Raw genomic sequence first — 18,225 nt, 5'->3', positions numbered from 1 at the left:
ACAGGGCTGCAGCAGCTGGCAATTATTTTATTACCGAACATCATGATCCTGATACATTAAGTACAGTGTTAAGAATTTTACATTTTAAAAAGGAGCCAGTAATTATGCCTGAGTGGTTCTTAAAATCACATATGCTTTGTCACCCAATTATGCTCAGCACAGCAGTGGGGAAATGTCCCTCTCTATCCAGGCTTTGTTCAAGTTTTATTAAATTAGATTACCCTGCCCCAACTGCTTCTGAGGCTCGGGCATTGTCTGAAGCTCCGTGGCACCGGGAGGCTCGTTCCTGAGGAAATAGATGCTGTCTCGCAACAATAGAAGCAACCCACCAGCTACCTGCCACTCCTGTGTGGTTAGTTAGCCAACTGCGGTTCTTCTGGAGGTTCTTACCTATGGTCCACTCTATATCTCTGTGCATAAACAGCCAGAGGTGACAGCAAGTTCTAGTGTGGTGACAGAACATCACGGCCAAGGCCACTTAAAACAGAAAACATTTATGTGGGCTTCTGGTTTACTGTCCCTGGTGACAGAGCAAGGGCAGGGCAGCAGGAACAGCTGAGAGCGCACATCTTGATCCACATACAGGAAGTAGAGGGAACACTGAGGATAAGAAGGAGGCTTTGGATCTCAAACCCCCCCCCCTTACCATGCCCCCCCATTGCCTCTAATAAACATCCCCATCGGTTCTACCAACTGGAGACCAAGTACTCAGACATATGAGCCTTCTCCTTAAACCCCTGCCATGTCACACAGTGTGGACCATCTTTCCTAACCTCCTTCATATATCTTCCCTTGGATTATGGCAAATTCCTCTGCATGATCAGAAGTTATAACCAGTTTTATTTTCAGGGTCCCATCACAAAAACAGAACTCCATTTGGGTATTTTGGCAAGAACTTACAAAAGGTTGAAAGGGTGATGCAACAGCAAAACAGTGGTCCAGGGGACGCTGCAAAGGCTTCTGGGTCAAAGGGGAGGAAGGAGGCCTGATGGTGGCAGGGACTGCTGACAGAGACACTTGAGGAGAGGGAGGGAAAGAGGAAGTCCTTCGACCTTCTCCATGATCCCGGAACAAGGAGCTTCTTGTTTCCTGCCTCCATCGCTGCTCGACTTCCTGGGGTCCCTGGCAAGGTGCCAGACCTCAGGTTCCCTGGGAGGCTGCATCTGTGTGGACTCTTGCTTGGACAGCTTTGTGTTCCATTTTTATTCACCATGCATCCTCAAAACCCACCGGCACACTGCTCTCCAAGTTCCTGCCGGGACACATTGACCAGAGCACACAGACCCAGAACTTCCTCTTCCAGGCAGTGTGGAGACCTGACCCTTAGAGATTGCTGAGCTTCCTGGGGAAGAGAGTTGGAACTTGAGGATGGGGCCATATCTTGTATTCATGATACATCAAGCCAGAGAGGGCAAAGACCTTGAGAAGAATGTGTGCCTGAGACAGCAGATGGGACCCTAGGTTAGGCCCTGAGGTGGAGTTCTGGCTCCCAGCATGCTCTGAGGGAAGCATTCTCCTGTCCCTTCACACAATCCCCTCCCAGGAGGCCCTAACAGAAGAGCTACTGTAAAAAGCGCCCTTCTATCTCCAGGAGGCCTGCTAACTTTATTTCTAATTCTGTTTTAGAGTTCTTTTGTTTTGTTTTGTATGGTTCGGTTTGGTTTTTAAGACAGGCTCTCACTTTGTAACTTAGGCTGTCCTTGAACTCCCGATGCTAGCCTCCAGAGTGCTAAAATTCCAGGGACGTGTCATTTCTTTCTCTTCTAATTAACTTTTGAAAATAAATTCCAAAGGAGAAATGGATAATTGCTCCTTATAACAATGTCCCATATTTAAATTTCAAGTGGGTCTAGAGTTTATCTCTAATTAACAAATATCTTTCTTTGTAACATTTAATATTCAAATACCTACTCATAAAAATGCCTCTTAGCCCCAGTTTTGCTGCATTTATCCACTAGGGGTCTTTCTTGGTTTGCTTTTGCGTTCTGAAGATCTTTCAAGTAGGCAAATTTAAACAGTTGCCTTTAACTTGGAAGGGAGCTCTGTCTGGGCTAAGCCCTTGGTGTCTGAAGCCATTTGTGCCAAGCATTTAACATGCAGTCCTAAAAATTCTTTTCTGTGTTGGCAAGATCTAAACCACCAAGCACAAGGGGAATCTGTTATAAAATACATAAATAAAATAAAAGATAAAGAAAGCAACACAGAAAACCATATTCCTGTTGTCCTAGCTACTGTTCTACTGCTGTGAAAAGACATCATGACCAAGGCAACTCTTAGAAAAAAAAACCATTTAATTGGGGGCCTTGCTTACAGTTATAGAGGGTTTGTCTATGATAATTATGATGAGAAGCAGACAGGCGTGGCACAAGCTGAGAGCCTTCTATCCTCCTATCCCATCCTCGCCCTCCCATCCCCCACCCCGCCCCCACCCCTCCCCCACCCCTACCCTCCACTCCTGGCACCTTCCAGATGCCTCTGGCTGTCCTCCCCCTCATATCCACAGTAACATCCATCTCCTCAGCCATACATACCTTGGAGCCCACGTGTCCTCATTTTCACTCAGCCACCAAGACCAATATCCTTGTTATGTCAGTGACAAATGATGAGTCACGGCAAAGGCCGTGTTTAGGTGTGCTTCAGCTACTTTGCAGTGTGCACTGAAGTTCCTCTTTCTCTCTCTCTTTCTTTCTTTCTTTCTTTCTTTCTTTCTCTCTCTCTCTCTCTCTTTCTTTCTTTCTTTCTTTCCTTTTCCCCTAGGAGGCATCGCTGACTTTGACTGGGATTGTCCCAAGCTGTCTTTTGACACTAAAAACTATGTTCTTACTTCTTTATAACAGACGTAAAAATAACAATGATAGCAAAAACCCTGTGATTGTTCCAAGCGCTAAATGAGAAGGTAAGTAAAGGATTCCACACATGGCCTGCTGGGAAATACTCTCCACTAACACCTTGTTTTAGTGACATCGTCATTGTCATCTGACTAGCACTGTAGTTTGTGGACTGCCCGTGCACTCAGCTGCCACAACAACTTCACGGTGTGAGCAAGGACACTGGTCCTTCTTGTCTCCATGTGCTTGCACACTGCTGGCCATGATGAGCTGTAGGCTCTCTGGTGGCCCTTTAAAGTGTGATGTTCACTGTTGTAGGCCAGTTTGTAGAGCACTCATCCAATAGGCACAAAGCCCTCGGGTGGTCCCCAGCTGCATAAATTGGGGGTAACAGCACAGGCCTGGCATTCCAGCACTTGGAGGTGGAGGCCAGAGGATCAGAGGCCCAAGGTTGTCCTTGGCACATGAGACCCTGAATCCTGCCCCTGAACATACACCAACAGCACTTTGTAGAGGATTAACAGTAAATGGGTCACTACTCAGATGCATCATGTTAATGGTGGTAAAATTATGTAAACTGTGACTGATGAAAGTGTCAGAACAAGTAAAGCAGAATGGCCCCGTGCCTCCTGTCCCAGCAGAGGCTCTGCATACCATCCTGTGGACACACTGGTTTTAGGAAGTTTGTTTAGGTCAGTCTCAATGTGTGGCCAATGTCAATACTACTACTGTTCTCTACCAAGGGTTAAGGGAGGAGCTGAACAGGAAGATGAGCAGTACTTAGGAGGAGTTTGAATACAAAAACAGGCTGATTGGGCAATGACAATCAACTACTGGTTGAGTGTAGGGATCTAAGTGTTGCTTTGGAGCATCCACTGTGAGCGCTTGATATCCTTCTTCTTCTTCTTCTTCTTTTTTTTAATCTGTTTTGGGAAGGGGAAATTCTGTTTTAATTTTAGAGTGTTAAAAATGAGTTCTGAGCCAGGCATGGTGGTGCATGCCTTTAATCCCAGTACTTGGGAGGCAGAGGCAGGTGGATCTTTGTGAGTTTGAAGCCAGCCTGGTCTACAGAGTGAGTCCAGGACAGCCAGGGCTATAAGAGAAACCCTGTCTCAAAAACCAAAAATAAATAAATAAATAAATAAAGCTGAGTCCTGTTATGGTGTTTTCATTTTCATGCGTTTATACTGTACTTTGTTCTCTTTGCTCCCCATCTCTCTCCCGCTCCCTTATTCACCCCTCTCTCACATAGTCCCCTTCTTTGCTCCCCATCTCTCTCCTGCTCCCTTACTCACCCCTCCCCCACATAGTCCCCTTCTTTCAGGTCACAGATATTCTGTTTGCTCTCTTTTATTTTCCCTCCCCTTAAGCCTCTCCCTCTCCTCCCTCTCCAAGTCTCTTAGTACTTTCCTATCATGTGCATAACTATGCATTAGATATGTACACATATCTTTGTACATCAAATTATACTATGATTTGTGTATGTATATATAAATTTAAATCCAGATTCCATATATAAAATAAAACACACAATATTTGCCTTTCTGGGTTTGGCTTAAGCCTCTTAACATGCTTATCTCCAATTTGATGCACTTTCTTGCAAATATCAATTTTATTCTTCTTTACTGTTGAATCAAACTCCATTTTGTATGTGATCCACATTTTCTTTACTCATTTATTCATAGCATCTTCTTCTTGGCACTGGAGCCCTTTGTAGCTCCGGTGTACAAGAACTAGCCAGGTTCTTCCTAACACAGACCCACACTCTGTCTAAGTGCCCGGATCAAGGAAGAACTGAATGAGACAAGGACTGTTTGGGAGGAACTAAAGGAGAGAGCTGTGAGTCAGTGCGAGAAATGGATCAGCAGCCACACTCACTGCTGCCCTGGTACCCATGAGGCTCTGGCGTCTATCACCATCACCAGGGGAAGAAGTTACATTTTGATGAGGGTCGTGAGTCCCAGCATAAACTAATAGTCCAGGGGTCCAAGGTCAAGCTTAGAGCTTAGCATCTGTATGGTTTGTCCATTCATTTTTAAAGAGTTGCCCAAAGTCAGCAGTGTTAATCAAGTTTAACCAGCTAAAGTCCAGCAGGACATCCCAAGATGGGAGGAGGAAAGAAGAAAGCATCACTCAACTGTCATATGCATTTAAGAAGACGCATGGCAGAGCAGCTTCCATCTTCTGTGGAGTGTTACATCCGCCTTTGACTGGCCCAACGCACTCATGGCACCTCATTTTCTGGTAATTCTGTAGACAAAACCGAAAAGCAGAATTCACCAAGTACTAAGGTGGTTACAGCCTTTCCCATCAGCGCCTCAGCAGATGGGGGGCCTTGTCTCTTCCAAACCAGCAGCAGCAGGAGTAAAACACGACCCAGTGCTCCAGGCCTGGTGGGGATTTGCAGGGATTAGCAGCAGCAGCAGCTCCCAGCCTGTGGGTCCTGACCCCTCTGAGGGCCACAAACAGATATCCTGCATATCACGTATTTGCATTATGACTCATAATAGTAACAAACTCACAGTTATGTAGTAGTAGCAGTGAAATAATTTTATGGTTATTAAATAACCATATTTTTAATTATTAATGAATCATCAATAACACAATGAACTCTATTAAAGGGTCAACACGTTAGGAAGACTGAGAACCACTACTCTGTAGGCTGATACAGAATATTTGGATGCTGGTAAACTCAATTTTATTCCACCTGAGACTGAAGAGATGGACACTGGCTGTACCGTGCAGACCGCTGAACTAGTACAACTGAGCCAGACTAGTAACAAGCCACACAGAGTCCAAAAAGCGCTGTTGAAAGGGTCCTTCTGCTGAAAATAAAAAAAGGAACCTCTTATGAATTCTTGTCTGGTCTACACAGTTCTATTCCAGAAGACAGAGGGAGCGGAGTCAGTAGCTACGAGACTGTATCAATCGATGTCTGGCTAGCCAAGAGGAATGCTGGCTGATACGGTGACCCACCTCATGTGTGTGTACATATATGTGTGCACGTACATTTCACACAGCACACACACATTTATCTGCACACCCAAAGGTACACACCGTGAATTACATCTGTGCTGTGCCCACAGTTCCCTGTGGTGTGGAGAGGTGGGAGGTGGTTACGTCTGAGCATAGGCAGGGGAGCGTCATCTGCAGGTTGATAATATTGGGATGAAATGAAGGGATCCACAGGCCTCTGTTAGTGATTGGCATTGCTCATAACGAGGAAGCCAGGACAAAACAACCTAATGGTTCACTGTAAAGAAAGATAAATTTAGCCGGGTGGTGGTAATGCATGCTTTTAATCCCAGCACTTGGGAGGCAGAGGCAGGTAGGTTGCTGTGAGTTTGACGCCAGCCTAGTCTACAAATTTAGTCCAGGGCAGCCAAGACAGAGAGACCCTGTCTCGAAAAAAAAGTTTAAATTAAAAAAAAAAAAAAGAAAGATAAACTCTGAAAGAATGACACAGAAGAAAATGGCAAGTGTTTAAAAAGGAAACTATCAGCAATTACACTAATCATCTTTCTTGTGGGAGAAAGTGTGTGTGGGTACAAAGGTAGAGGCAGCATCTAAGGCAGCGGACTTACCTGGACATGGCTCAAAGAAGGTGACATTTGGAAGCTTGTGGGGAACATTTTTGCATCTACTTACTATCTGGTACTGGTTCCTGTGGGTGGGTAGTGGGGTCAGGAATATAAAAAGTCCTTTCCACCAAAGACATAGAATTCTTCACTTGTCAGGAATGTCCCAACAGAACAGTGCAGTTCTGAGGAAACCAACATGCCACAGAGCCACTAGGTGAGCTTTTCTACTGCCCTGCTCTAGAGAGCATGAGGTCCACATGTGGGCGTGGCACAGGAAAGAACTAATGCCACAGACCTACCCAGAACTGTAAGGACCACGCCCACAAAGGCTCTGAAATCCCCTTCCGACCAGAGGCTTGTCAAGACTGAAGAAGCAACATGTCACAGAGAAAATATTTGCAGGTTTGAGAAAGAGGACATGTCTTATAATCCAGGAATGATTGCACTAGCGTAGTTAAAAGAGAAAAAATGGAGGCATGTTTATATTCAAAAGTCACCATTGGCAACGTAAGGTCATATCCCCAGCAAGGACAGGCTAGGACCAGTTAGCCCTGAAAAACTCAATACCAACCTCAGACTGCCCGCATTCAGGGACATCTAAAAACCCACTTGGCCACATGGTCTTACTGAGATGCTGAGGCAGTGAGACGGAGTTCAGCCTGCGTGACAAGAGCCTCTCTCAACCTCTTCCCCAAGTGTCCATATGGATTTTGGAGGCACTGCCTAAAATATTTCCTTTTCCTTTTTTAAAAAATGACTTCAAAATTCCCAAGGGTGTTCATGATTAGTAATTTTCTTGGATTCTCAACCCAAGAGATCAGAGAAAAGCAGGTTCTGAGCGGTCCCTGTCACCTCTCCTCCCGGTCTGAGCAAACATACTTCATGTATATTTTTAGCTGGCAGGTGTAATAAGCCACAGAGCACTGGCTCCACCACAGGTGAGCAGGTGTGACCTTTGCAAGTGCCATCCTGTGTGGCTTCCTATTACTCTTGGTCCTAACCTTAAGAAGCTCATAGTGTGTTTGGGGGAAACGAAGGCACACTGAAGCAACTCCAAGTGTGCCGAAAGGTAGCACGAGATTAAATCGTAAATGAGTGTCACAGGCAATGAACGGCAAGGAAGCACATAGCTGTGGCTTGGCACTGGGGGGGGGGCATCTTTTGAGGAGTGGGCTCTGAAACTGTACAGAAGGGGCACACTGTGGAGAATACACTCAGAACTGGGCGAGGAAGGCAGGTGAGCCAAGGGGCTACTGTTCGGCCTTGTCTTGAGTTAGTCAGCCCTACCCCTTCCCCATGACAGGTGCATGCACTGTGGCCTCCTTATGCCCCGCCTTCCAGCATTTTTGGGCTCTGGACTTTTACAGGTCACCTGCTTCTGACCCCGCCACTCAGGCCTTCGGGTTGTCACATTCCCCACCCAGCTCTGTTGGCCACAAGCCACTGCTGGCTGCCTTGGCCTGAAACAACTGAGTGAGCAGCCCAGATGCAATTATAAGAAAGGGAAGGACCACGGCCATTTTGCGTTCATGTAGTTTCTTTTCCCCTTGTGCTTTGACAAATTCCTTTAAAATTATTATTTTTTCTTTTCTAAAACTAAAATTTTCCCTCAGTGTATCATAAATAGCAGAATAATTTTGAATAATGTTTACCAAAATATTGGTGGATGAATTCTTAGCAATAATATGCCTAGAATCAACTTTAAAAGCATTAACCCAAGGCCGGCAAGGTGGCTCCGTGGGTAAAGATGCTTGCCACTCAAGTCTGGTGACCTGAGTTCAGTTCTAGAATTCACGCCGAGGTAAAAGGAGAGAACCAACTCCAGAAGCTGTCCTCTGACCTCCAGGCACATGCTTGTGACACACACCCACAAACATGTATCATGTGCACACACAATAATAAATTTTAAAAATGTAAAAGCATTAATGCACCAGTTCTACCAAAAGCCAATAACAGGTCAGGATCAAAATCAATCTACCGAATAATCATCCGTGTGCAGGGGCCAGCATATTCATGGTAATTGAAGGAATGAGTCATTATGCTCATTCCAAAGGCTTTTTTTTTTAAAGACTTCCTGTCACAGATCGCTTATCCTTAAGTAACTGCCAGCCACAGTCCAGTGATTAAGGAACTTCATCATCGTCAAAATTAGAAATTATTTCCCACAAAAATGCCCAAATTATTATGGCGGTAGTTGAATACTATTTATATGCATATAGTTGATACGTGTATATATAATATGAGTAGAGTGCACGCAGAGGTGATGAGGGAGAAAGGAGAGCATCCTGCTTTCCCTTTGTTCATTGCTCTGGCAACAGTGTCTGGATTCTCGGATTTGTACTTATCTGCATTCCTGTTGACACAGCCATGAACACTCTGAATGTGTGTGTATGTGTGTGTGTGTGTGTGTGTGTGTGTGTGTGTGTGTGTGTTCTCGCACTTATTGGCTCACATTTCTCATAAAGAAGAGCTCTTGAAAGGCTTTAAAATTTTCACAACATACAAACACTTGATAACAATGGCAGGTGTTCCTTGGGAAAAGCAACTGGAGACATAAAACTGTTGATGCTATTTAAATTTTGTTTATTCTGTGTAAAACAGCTGTGGAGGGGTGTGTGTGTGTGTGTGTGTGTGTGTGTGTGTGTGTGTGTGTGTGTGTCTGTGTGTATAATTGAGCAGTTCTACGGAGACTGGTTTCAAGGCTGTGTTTAGGAAGGCCACGGTCTGGGTCCATAGTTTCTGTGTGGTGATGGTTGAATTTTTAGTAAGATTGAACTCAGCTCTTTAGTCTGAGGCTTCAGTCTTATTCTGGTCCATATTTTAAAGGACCCTGAGTTGCAAATAACAACATTTATTGATGAAGAGATTTTCTGTGCACTGAGCTAGAAAAGACAGGGTTTTTTTCCCCCACAGAGCCCTGGCTGGACTCAAGCAGCAATGTCTCCACACCAGTGTTCTTCAGCTGTCACACGTGTCTGGTGACGAACTGTTATACTAAAAGCAGTTCAAAGATAACTTAAAATGAATTGTGAAGTTTAGACTTATTTTAATTTCAAGTACACAGAGCCTCATTTAAAGCAAATGTGCTTCTTTCTAAATTTCTTTTTTTAGTTTCTTAAAATTCCTCAGCTACATTTAGGGAATGTGTTGCCAGCTTTGCAGGGTATACATATCGGTTCTAAAAAACATAAATTATAAATATACTGTTACATTTGAGAGCGTAAGAAACATGACTATCAAGGCGTGGTGGTACAGCATGAACTCCAGCAATGAGGAGGCAGGGGCAGGGGAGCTGTGAGTTCTAGGCCATCCTGAGCAACACAATGAGACTATATATCAAAGAGTCAAGGCCGGGGCTGTCAGCACTCTTGTTTAGCTTATGCGAGGTGCTTTGCACTGGACTCCAGTCCAAAAACCAAACAAATGTGAATAACTTCGGCTATGTCTGTGTATATATTTGCTTTTAGCATCATTCCTTGCTGGCTTTGAAAACAAGCCCACACACTGAGGACACGCCCCTGAGCCAGATTAGGGAAAAAAAATCTTTCTAAGTGTGCTGTCTACAACCTGGCTGTTTGCCTATCCACACCAACTCTGCCAGCAGCTCATATCTTGGTCCCAGAACACCAGGTCTTTCTCACTGCTCACAGAGCTTGGCAGGACACTCCAAGGATGCCCCTGGGTCACTATGTGTCAGTTCTCATGTAACTAAAAAATAAAATAAAATAAAAGTTCAAGTAAACAAGTCATTTTATCAAGTAGATTCCTTAAAACCATTGTCCCTAATCTGTTTACCACAAGGGAATAAGAGCAAAGCTAGCCAGAAGGCTGCCCCAGGTGCTGTCTGCATTTATTTGTATGCTTCCAGGCTGGCTAATTTTCTCAGTTTCAGAATTCTTCAGTCCTCAAAACACACTTAAAACAAGGTTTGCTGTTTCGTTTGCTCTTCTATTCTTCCATTTTTCTCTCTCTCTCTCTCTCTCTCTGTGTGTGTGTGTGCATGCACATGTATGTGCTATGCATGTATATATGAATGTATGTTATGCATGTGCATTTGAATGTATGTTGTGGGCACACACAGGAGTGCTCCCATGCATGTGTGAGTACACACTGAGGGAGGCTCAAGAATGTCAGGACTTGTCCTCAATTTTCTCCATCTTACTGAATGGGGTGGAGTCTCCTAACCAAGCACAGGACTTGCCAATATGGCTGGTCTGGCCAACTGGTTTGCTCTGGGGATCCATTTATCTGCCTTCTGAGTCTTGAATGGCAGGCAAGCTGCCACGCCCACCAGGCATTTGCGTAGGTTTTAGTCTCCCAACTCCAGTTTTCACACAAACCTCTCAGGCACCTTAACCACCTTGTTATTTCTCTATCCCAAGTCTTCTATTTGCGTTGATTGAGAACACGAGACCCTACTCTCTCTTATTTTTGCTCCAGGACTCCTGGTCTTGACAACCAGAGGCCAAAACCAGGCCTCTGCTCACTCTGGGCAAGCTTCCCCCCTAAGTTGCAGCCGCAGCTGGCAGGTGGCTCACTGGAGAAGGCTTCCTCAGCCTTCCTTCTTCTGCAGCTGGTCACAGCCACCAGCTGCAGGGGACTGGGCTAGGAAAACACAGCGACCCTTCGGCCATGTGAACTGTGAGTCTTGAAGACCAATGAAATCGGGCAAACCTATGGAAAGATGCCGGGGGAGGGGGGGGGTTCCACAATGCCAAGAAGTCTCACAGACTCACCCAGGAGTGGTCATGGTCGAGTTTTACACAGCAGTGACTTCTGGTCGAGCATGGCCACCTATTTACACATGTGTTTGGAGCTGCCCTTTCCTCAGAGCTATTGAAATATTTCCAACTTCCAGAGCTGTCGGTTCTCACAAACAGCATGTGCTGAGGGGCAGGGCCGCTCTGAGGCTAAAGACTCCGGAGCAGATGTGAGCCTTGAACTTCGACAGAGCTGGGAACCATTCCCAGGTAGATATTACAGTTCTCCCACTCAAATCTCCCTCACGGCATCTGGAGGAGGAAGGAACATGTGGCCAGGACCCAAATACCTCACATATGCCTCGGGTGTTACGCACAGGAAGCATTTTATGCTGGGCTCCCTCCATTCTCACCCCAGCTACAGACACCACTATGACCCTGGAAGGTCACAGGGAGGCCAGTGGCAAGAAGAGGTGTCAATTGTAGGCATCACTGAGTGTATTGTTTTCTGGGAGAAGGGATAGTTCCTGTTCTGAACACAAAAGCAGATCCACCCGGAATCTGAATGTAGGTGGTGATTAATAATTATTACAGTTCTGCTCCTCATCCACCAGAGCAACCCCGAAGTGCCCCCCCCAGGGGCGGGGTGCTCCATATGCGATGAAAAAGAGCCCAAGTGTAGGGAGCCACAGCGTGGAGTCTGCTCCTGCGACTCGCGGCCATTTCACCTCAAGCAAGTGGTTTACACAAAGCCTGGGATTTCATGGTTGCGGGGGACAGTTGACTGTTCGGAACCCTGTGGGGTATCACAGCTAGTAAGAACTCTAGTTGTTTTGGTGAACTCTGAACCCTTTTTGTGTAGCGTTGGTGGGAGGTTAGGATTTGGGAAAGGCTGGCTTGGCATGATTGGACAGGCAGAGGAAAAAGCAGTGAGGTACAGGAAGGAAGGGAACATGCTGGATCAGAGCGAGAAGACAGAAACAGACAAGACAAGAGCCTATAGAGGCTGTGGTGAGAGCAATCTGGAGAGTGGACAGAACTGAGAGGGCTAGGGTATTATGGGATATGAAGACTACAGAACCAGAGTGCTGGAGCGCTATGGGATATGGAGACAACAGAATGACAGGGCTGGGGACCTTATGGGTTACTGCAGCTCCTTCTAGCATTTTAAAAGGACTATTTGGTTAAATAAGAAAATAATTTATCAAATAGGGGTTTTGAAAGCATTTTCCTTTACTTGTCCAAACTCGATGCAAGAGTGGAAATATCTGGAAGGCTATTGTGTTTCTCTGGTTTCTTACTCCAGTCTCTGGCTCAGCTGCTGACACCACTCAAAGATGTGCTGCTGGCCTAGGCAAGGGGCCAAGCGCGCGTCGTTGTATGTAGCATTTTCTAGGCCTTCAGATTTCAAGTCTAAAGAAGGCTGTGATAGAAGGACAAGCCTCTCTGACTTTATTGTCACCTGTCCTGGGCACCATGAGGTGTGCGACATCTTTGGAACATCTAAGGTGAGCATGCGTACAGTCCCCAGGAGCAGCTATCAGAGTGCGTTCATATCCGTCAAAGCTCCCTGAATCAAAGAAAGCCTCATACTGGGTCAGTTAACACGTGTGCAGCTAAGAACACTTCTTGATCCTTTGACACCAGCAAATAATAAACCAAAACCAAAACACCTTGGAAACGTCTTTGGCTGTGTCAGAGCAGGCAGTCCTTTGGCAACATGGGCCGACAAGTTTTAACATGCAATGCAGGCATCTGAACACATTGGTTTGAGGTTTTTTGTTTTGGGTGGGTTGTTTTGTTTTGTTTCGTTTTGTTTTGTTTCGTTTTGTTTTTTGAGACAGGCTTTCTCTGTGTAACCCTGGCTATCCTGAAACTCCTCTTGTAGACCAGGCTGGCCTTGAACTCAGAGATCAGCCTGTATCTGCCTCTTGAGCCATCTCTGCCTGGCTTGAAGACAGGGTGTTTGTTTGTTTGTTTGTTTGTTTGTTTTTCGAGACAAGGTCTCTCTGTGTTAGCCTTGGCTGTCCTAGACTTGTTTTGTAGACCAGGCTGGCCTTGAACTCACAGCGATCCACCCGCCTCTGCCTCCCGAGTGCTTGAAGTCAGGTTTTTAAAACTTCTTCCTTTGTGTGTGATATTCATTTGTTTTAGTGAGCCTCAACGGGCAGTACAGAAGTTTTATGTAGGAATCTTATTTAGACATAGAAGAAATCACGAAGGTCAAATGATTGCTTTATTTTATTTTTTATTTTTGGAGACAGTTCCCATCAGACTTTGGTGCATTTTTTTTCTGTTCTCTCATAAAAAAGAGTTAATTAGAGAGCACTAACTAAAGGCAAGTGTGTTAACTGTTCCCTTTCCCCACTCTGTGCTTGCACTGCCCCATCCTGCCTCCCCGTGGGATACCTTCAGTCACTGCACTGCCCCCTCGCATAGAGCAGGGAACAAATGGTGACATTACTTTATTTCTAAGGAGAGAAATGGCATTATGGCACAGAGATGCCACGAAGGGTTTAGAGTGGCATCTGGGGGGAAAGCCTCACTTTCTTGGCAGGTCTTTCCACCTATTCCCACAGTCTTGAAGATTTGCTGCAGGGATAAACTGCAAGTCTGTGCACCGCAGTTCCCAGCTGCTGTCTGTTCTCAGGAGAGTGGGCTGCTGAAAAGCACTCCTAGGAGGACTGGTGGATGTTTGCAAAAGGAACAGCCTTGCCACCATTCCCATCTTTGTTTAAAAGGTAATTTCCACACCCTAAAAAAGAACCATGGTAGCTATTTTTTTCCTAAATAGAAAAGTATATCTTTGTGTTGAACACTTAAAAATACAGAAAAGAAATTATATAAAATTTTAGTGAAAAATCACTCTAGCTTCTTTTCTTCTTTCTTTTGTTGTTGTTTGTTTGTTTTTTTCAAGACAAGGTTTCTCTGAGTAACAGCCCTGACTGTCCTGGAACTCTCTTTGTAAAACAGGCTGGCCTCAAACTCAAGAGATTCACTGCCTCTGCCCCCCAAGGCCTTGGTTTCTGTTTGTTTGTTTTTGTTTTCAAGGAAGGGTTTCTTTGTGTAGCTTTGGCTGGCCTGAAACTTGCTCTATAGAGCAGGTTGGCCTTGAACTCACAGAGACCTGTTTGCCTCTGCCTCCCAAGTGCTGATATTAAAGGCATGCCCTACCATCACCTGGTTTTAACTATGTTTCCTAATATAATATTTCTTATTAAATTGTGAGAAAATCTATACAATGTATTTTAATCATTTTCACCTCTAACTCCTCCGGGATCTATAACCTATGCCCCCCAACTCATTATAGCTTCTTATGTGTACATTTATGTTGTGGATTAGGTACATGGCTGGTAAAAATAAAATTACTTGTTAAACAGATTTGTTGAATATCAAATGTGAAATGTTCCCATTTCATTTAATAGTCTCTGATAGCAGCATTTGAAATGGCTATGTATTGTCTCTTAACTGAGTTCTGCTGGGATTTAGTTAGCCAAATCCACCTGGCTACACATTAATTCAAATCTTTTGCTATTAAAAACAATACCTCATGAGGAGTCTTTGCATACAGATCCTGGCAGATACCAGCAATAAATTCTTTGGCACAAATCTGGATCTGTTGGAATGCCAGGTCATAAAGCATACCGACTTTAAAGGGTTTTGGCGTGCAGCTTTAACATTAGTTTCCAGTTTCCTCAGTCTTGCCAACATGGCATGTTATCCTATCCTGCCAATTTGATAAAAGAAAAATGCCGGGCTCCATCTCACACCACATACTGAGCCATTTTGGTTCAGTTTTAGTATGGATCTATATGGCTACTTATGTGCTTTAGGAGTGTGTTTTAATAGGCCCTTTGGGGGGGGGGGTTTCGAGACGGGGTTTCTCTGTGTAGCCTTGGCTATCCTGAACTCACTTTGTAGACCAGGCTGGCCTCGAACTCACAGCGATCTGCCTGCCTCTGCCTCTCGAATTCTGGGCTTCAAGGCACACACCACTACACCTGGCTTGTTCTCCACATTTTAAAAAAGCTTTTTGTCTTTTTCTTGTTAACCTTTAGGCTCTCTTTGAATATAAATCCAGTTGAGGATGAGGGCGAATTCTTCCTGATCTGCTGTTTGTCTTCATTTTAGCTAAGTGCGTTATCATTGTTATTAGAAGTAAGATCTACTATGCCACCCAGGCTGGCCTTGAATTTATAATCCTCCTGCCTCAGCCTGCTAAGTGCCGGGATTTCTGGTGCATGCTACCACACCTGACTTCATGGTGGTTCTAGATGTACACAGTGTTCTCTTCCTCTTCCTCCTCTTCCTCTTCCTCTTCCTCTTCCTCCATCATCATTAATATTGGTTTCTCTGTGTAGGCCTGGCTGGCCTGGACCAGGCTGGCCTTAAACTCAGAAATCCACCTGCCTCTACCTCCTGAGTTCCGGGATTAAAGGTGTGCACCACCACACCTGGCAGTCTTTTGTTATTATAAAGAGTGAAAATGATGTTTCTGACTTTGTCTTCAGAGCGTATGAGCAACGCATCATCTGGGTCACCTTTAAAAACCCCTCTATGGCTCTAGGAGGCTAGGGAGCAAAAGCAGGGAAGGCTCCCCCGCCTACCTCAAGTGTTCTGGGTTTAGTTGTGGTGATCCACGCGTTAGAAGCAGGTTCTAGCTGAGCATCTTCCACGGTTATCCACTGTTAGGTGCATACTGGCGTGTACTTGCTTCTTGGTGACGCTCTCCAAAACGTATTGAATAGGTGACTCGTGAAAGGAAACCAAGCAGGAAGGGATAGTGAGGAGCCAAACGTGTGTTCACTAAGAAGTTCAGAGTTCAATTTACTTTTTAAAAATATTTTTAAAAGCCGGGCGTGGTGGCACACACCTTTAATCCCAGCACTCGGGAGGCAGAGGCAGGCAGAGGCAGGTGGATCGCTGTGAGCCTGGTCTACAAAGTGAGTCCAGGACAGCCAAGGCTACACAGAGAAACCTTGTCTTGAAAAAAAAATATTTTTAAGATTTATTTTTAAGTGTGTGTGTCTGTGTGTGTGTGTGTGTGTGCGCGTGCACACACACATGTAAGTGTCCTTGGAGGGCAGAGGTGTCAGATTCCTTGGAGCCATAGTTACAGGTGGTTGTGAGCTGCCTGGCATAGATGTTGGGACCAAAACTCAGGTCCTCTGAAAAATCAGTATACTTTCCTAGCCTCTGCGTCATCTCTCCAGACCCACCACCGCCACCACCACCGCAGTCATCACCATCTGTGTGCATGTGGTGTGCGTGTGAGTGTAGCCATTCACATGGGGGTTAGAGAATAACGCTGCCTTCCACTGTGGGGACCATGCAACGGGAGTTGTGTTATGCAAATATGTTTTTGTTTTAATCCCAAGTGTGGGATTTCAGTTTGAGCTGTAGTTTGTCCACAGCGGTTAACTGTCTTGTGAGGGGTGTGGCTTTTGCCAGCCGGTAAGGCCTGCCTTGTGTGGCAAGGAGAGGGGCGTGGTCTAGGGCTTTGAGGCTATAAGGGAGAGATCAGAGAGACTGTGGCGTGGCGTGCCGTGTTGGCACGTGGTCCCGTGTTGACGTGTGGCATGTAGCAGTTTGAAGAGACCAGCGACAGAAGGTGTGGTGGTTTGGAGCAGACAGAGAGCAGACAATGCTTGACAACGCTTCCGGCTGCAGCAGCTTGGAGGAGACTCTTGGCTGCATCTGCTGTTGACAGAGACTGGTATAGACAGACCCAAAGACCCTTCACCCTTAAACAGCCAGGAGAAGGAAAGGGGGCCCCACTCCCTACATTGAGTTCGGAGGTTGAGGCCTAAACACCCCAAATAAAGTAGAGGTTAAAAAAAAAAAAGAGTGGGCCCGGGTGGCCCCGCGCTTCCCTTTTCCGGTGACAGCGCCTCGCGGTGAGGACCTCGTGTTCTTCTTTCCTCGCAGCTATGCTGTCCAAGGGTCCACTGCAGTCCGTGCAGGTCTTCGGACGCAAGAAGACAGCCACCGCCGTGGCGCACCACAAACAGAGAAATGGGTTCATCAAGGTGAACCGGCGCCCCCTGGAGATGATGATCTAGCCGCTGAGTACAAGCTATTGGAGCCCGTTCTGCTTTTCGGCAAAGAGTGATTTGCTGGTGTGGATATCCGTGTCTGCGTGAAGGGTGATGGTCACGTGGCCCAAACGGATGCTATCCGAGAGTCCATCTCCAAAGCCCTGGTGGCTTATTACCAGAAATATGTGGATGACGTCTCTAAGAAGGAGATCAAAGCTATCTTCATCCAGTATGATCGCACCTTGCGTGTAGCTGACCCCCGTCGCTGCGAGTCCAAAAAGTTTGGAGGTCCTGGGGCCCGTGCTCGGTACCCCTACCGATAAGCCCATCTCAAGGATCAGGGTCACCTTTGTAATAAACATCCTAGGATTTAAAAAAAAAAAGTGCTACAGAACCGGACATTGCACTCAGGCCATCAGGTTGATGTAGCAAGTACCAACACTGGCCACGTCATCTCACAGGCCCTCAAACTGCTCTCTGAGATGTCACTGACAGGAAAACTGTGTGCTTACGGTACACAGCTCCACATTCTTGGGGATGCAAGAAAGGTGGGATTTAAAGACACAGGGCTTATATTTATGGTTGTGAGCCTAGCCTTTAGGCTACACAGAAAAACCCTGTCTAGAAATACCAAAAAATAAAATAAAAATAGACACAAGGCTTGAGCACCTGCTCACTGCGTCAGTCAGGGTGAGCGTCAAGGACCCTCTGAAGCAAGCATTACCAGTACAACAAGGAAGGCGACACTGTCCCCTTCCGGTTCTCAAGGAGACGAGGAACGCACATGACAGACCCAGTTTCGCCCTATAGGATTATACCAAAAATGCTGCCAGCCAAAGATGCTTGCTACTGACCCTCAGTGCTCAGAGCAGGCTTCAAAGAGCAGTTAAGGGAGAAGTCATGATCTTCTGACTTCTCTATGGCACTTGTGTTTTGCCAGTGGTATTTTTGGTGCTTTGGTGCAGGGAGCTTGTTTTCTTAGATGCTAAATAATCTGGGGTGATGCAGGAGATTCTGTTTTCCCAAGACTGTCACACAAACACGTCCTTTCAGCACATGGCCACTGCTTTGGGACTGT

The 18,225-nt window shown here is 45.7% G+C and overlaps 1 pseudogene across 1 annotated transcript; it reads left to right on the top strand.

The window, feature by feature from the left end:
- The first annotated feature begins 17,029 nt into the window (after positions 1 to 17,029).
- LOC311596273 (small ribosomal subunit protein uS9-like) lies at positions 17,030 to 17,470 on the top strand (annotated as a pseudogene). Its single transcript has one exon. The product of its transcript is annotated as a small ribosomal subunit protein uS9-like (transcript).
- Positions 17,471 to 18,225: the final 755 nt, after the last annotated feature.

Source organism: Acomys minous (genome assembly GCF_964271855.1).
Source record: "Acomys minous genome assembly, chromosome: 4".
In the NCBI taxonomy this organism is placed as follows: Eukaryota; Metazoa; Chordata; class Mammalia; order Rodentia; family Muridae; genus Acomys; species Acomys minous.
Note: the sequence above shows the minus strand (reverse complement) of the source record. Positions and strands in the feature narration are given on the sequence as shown.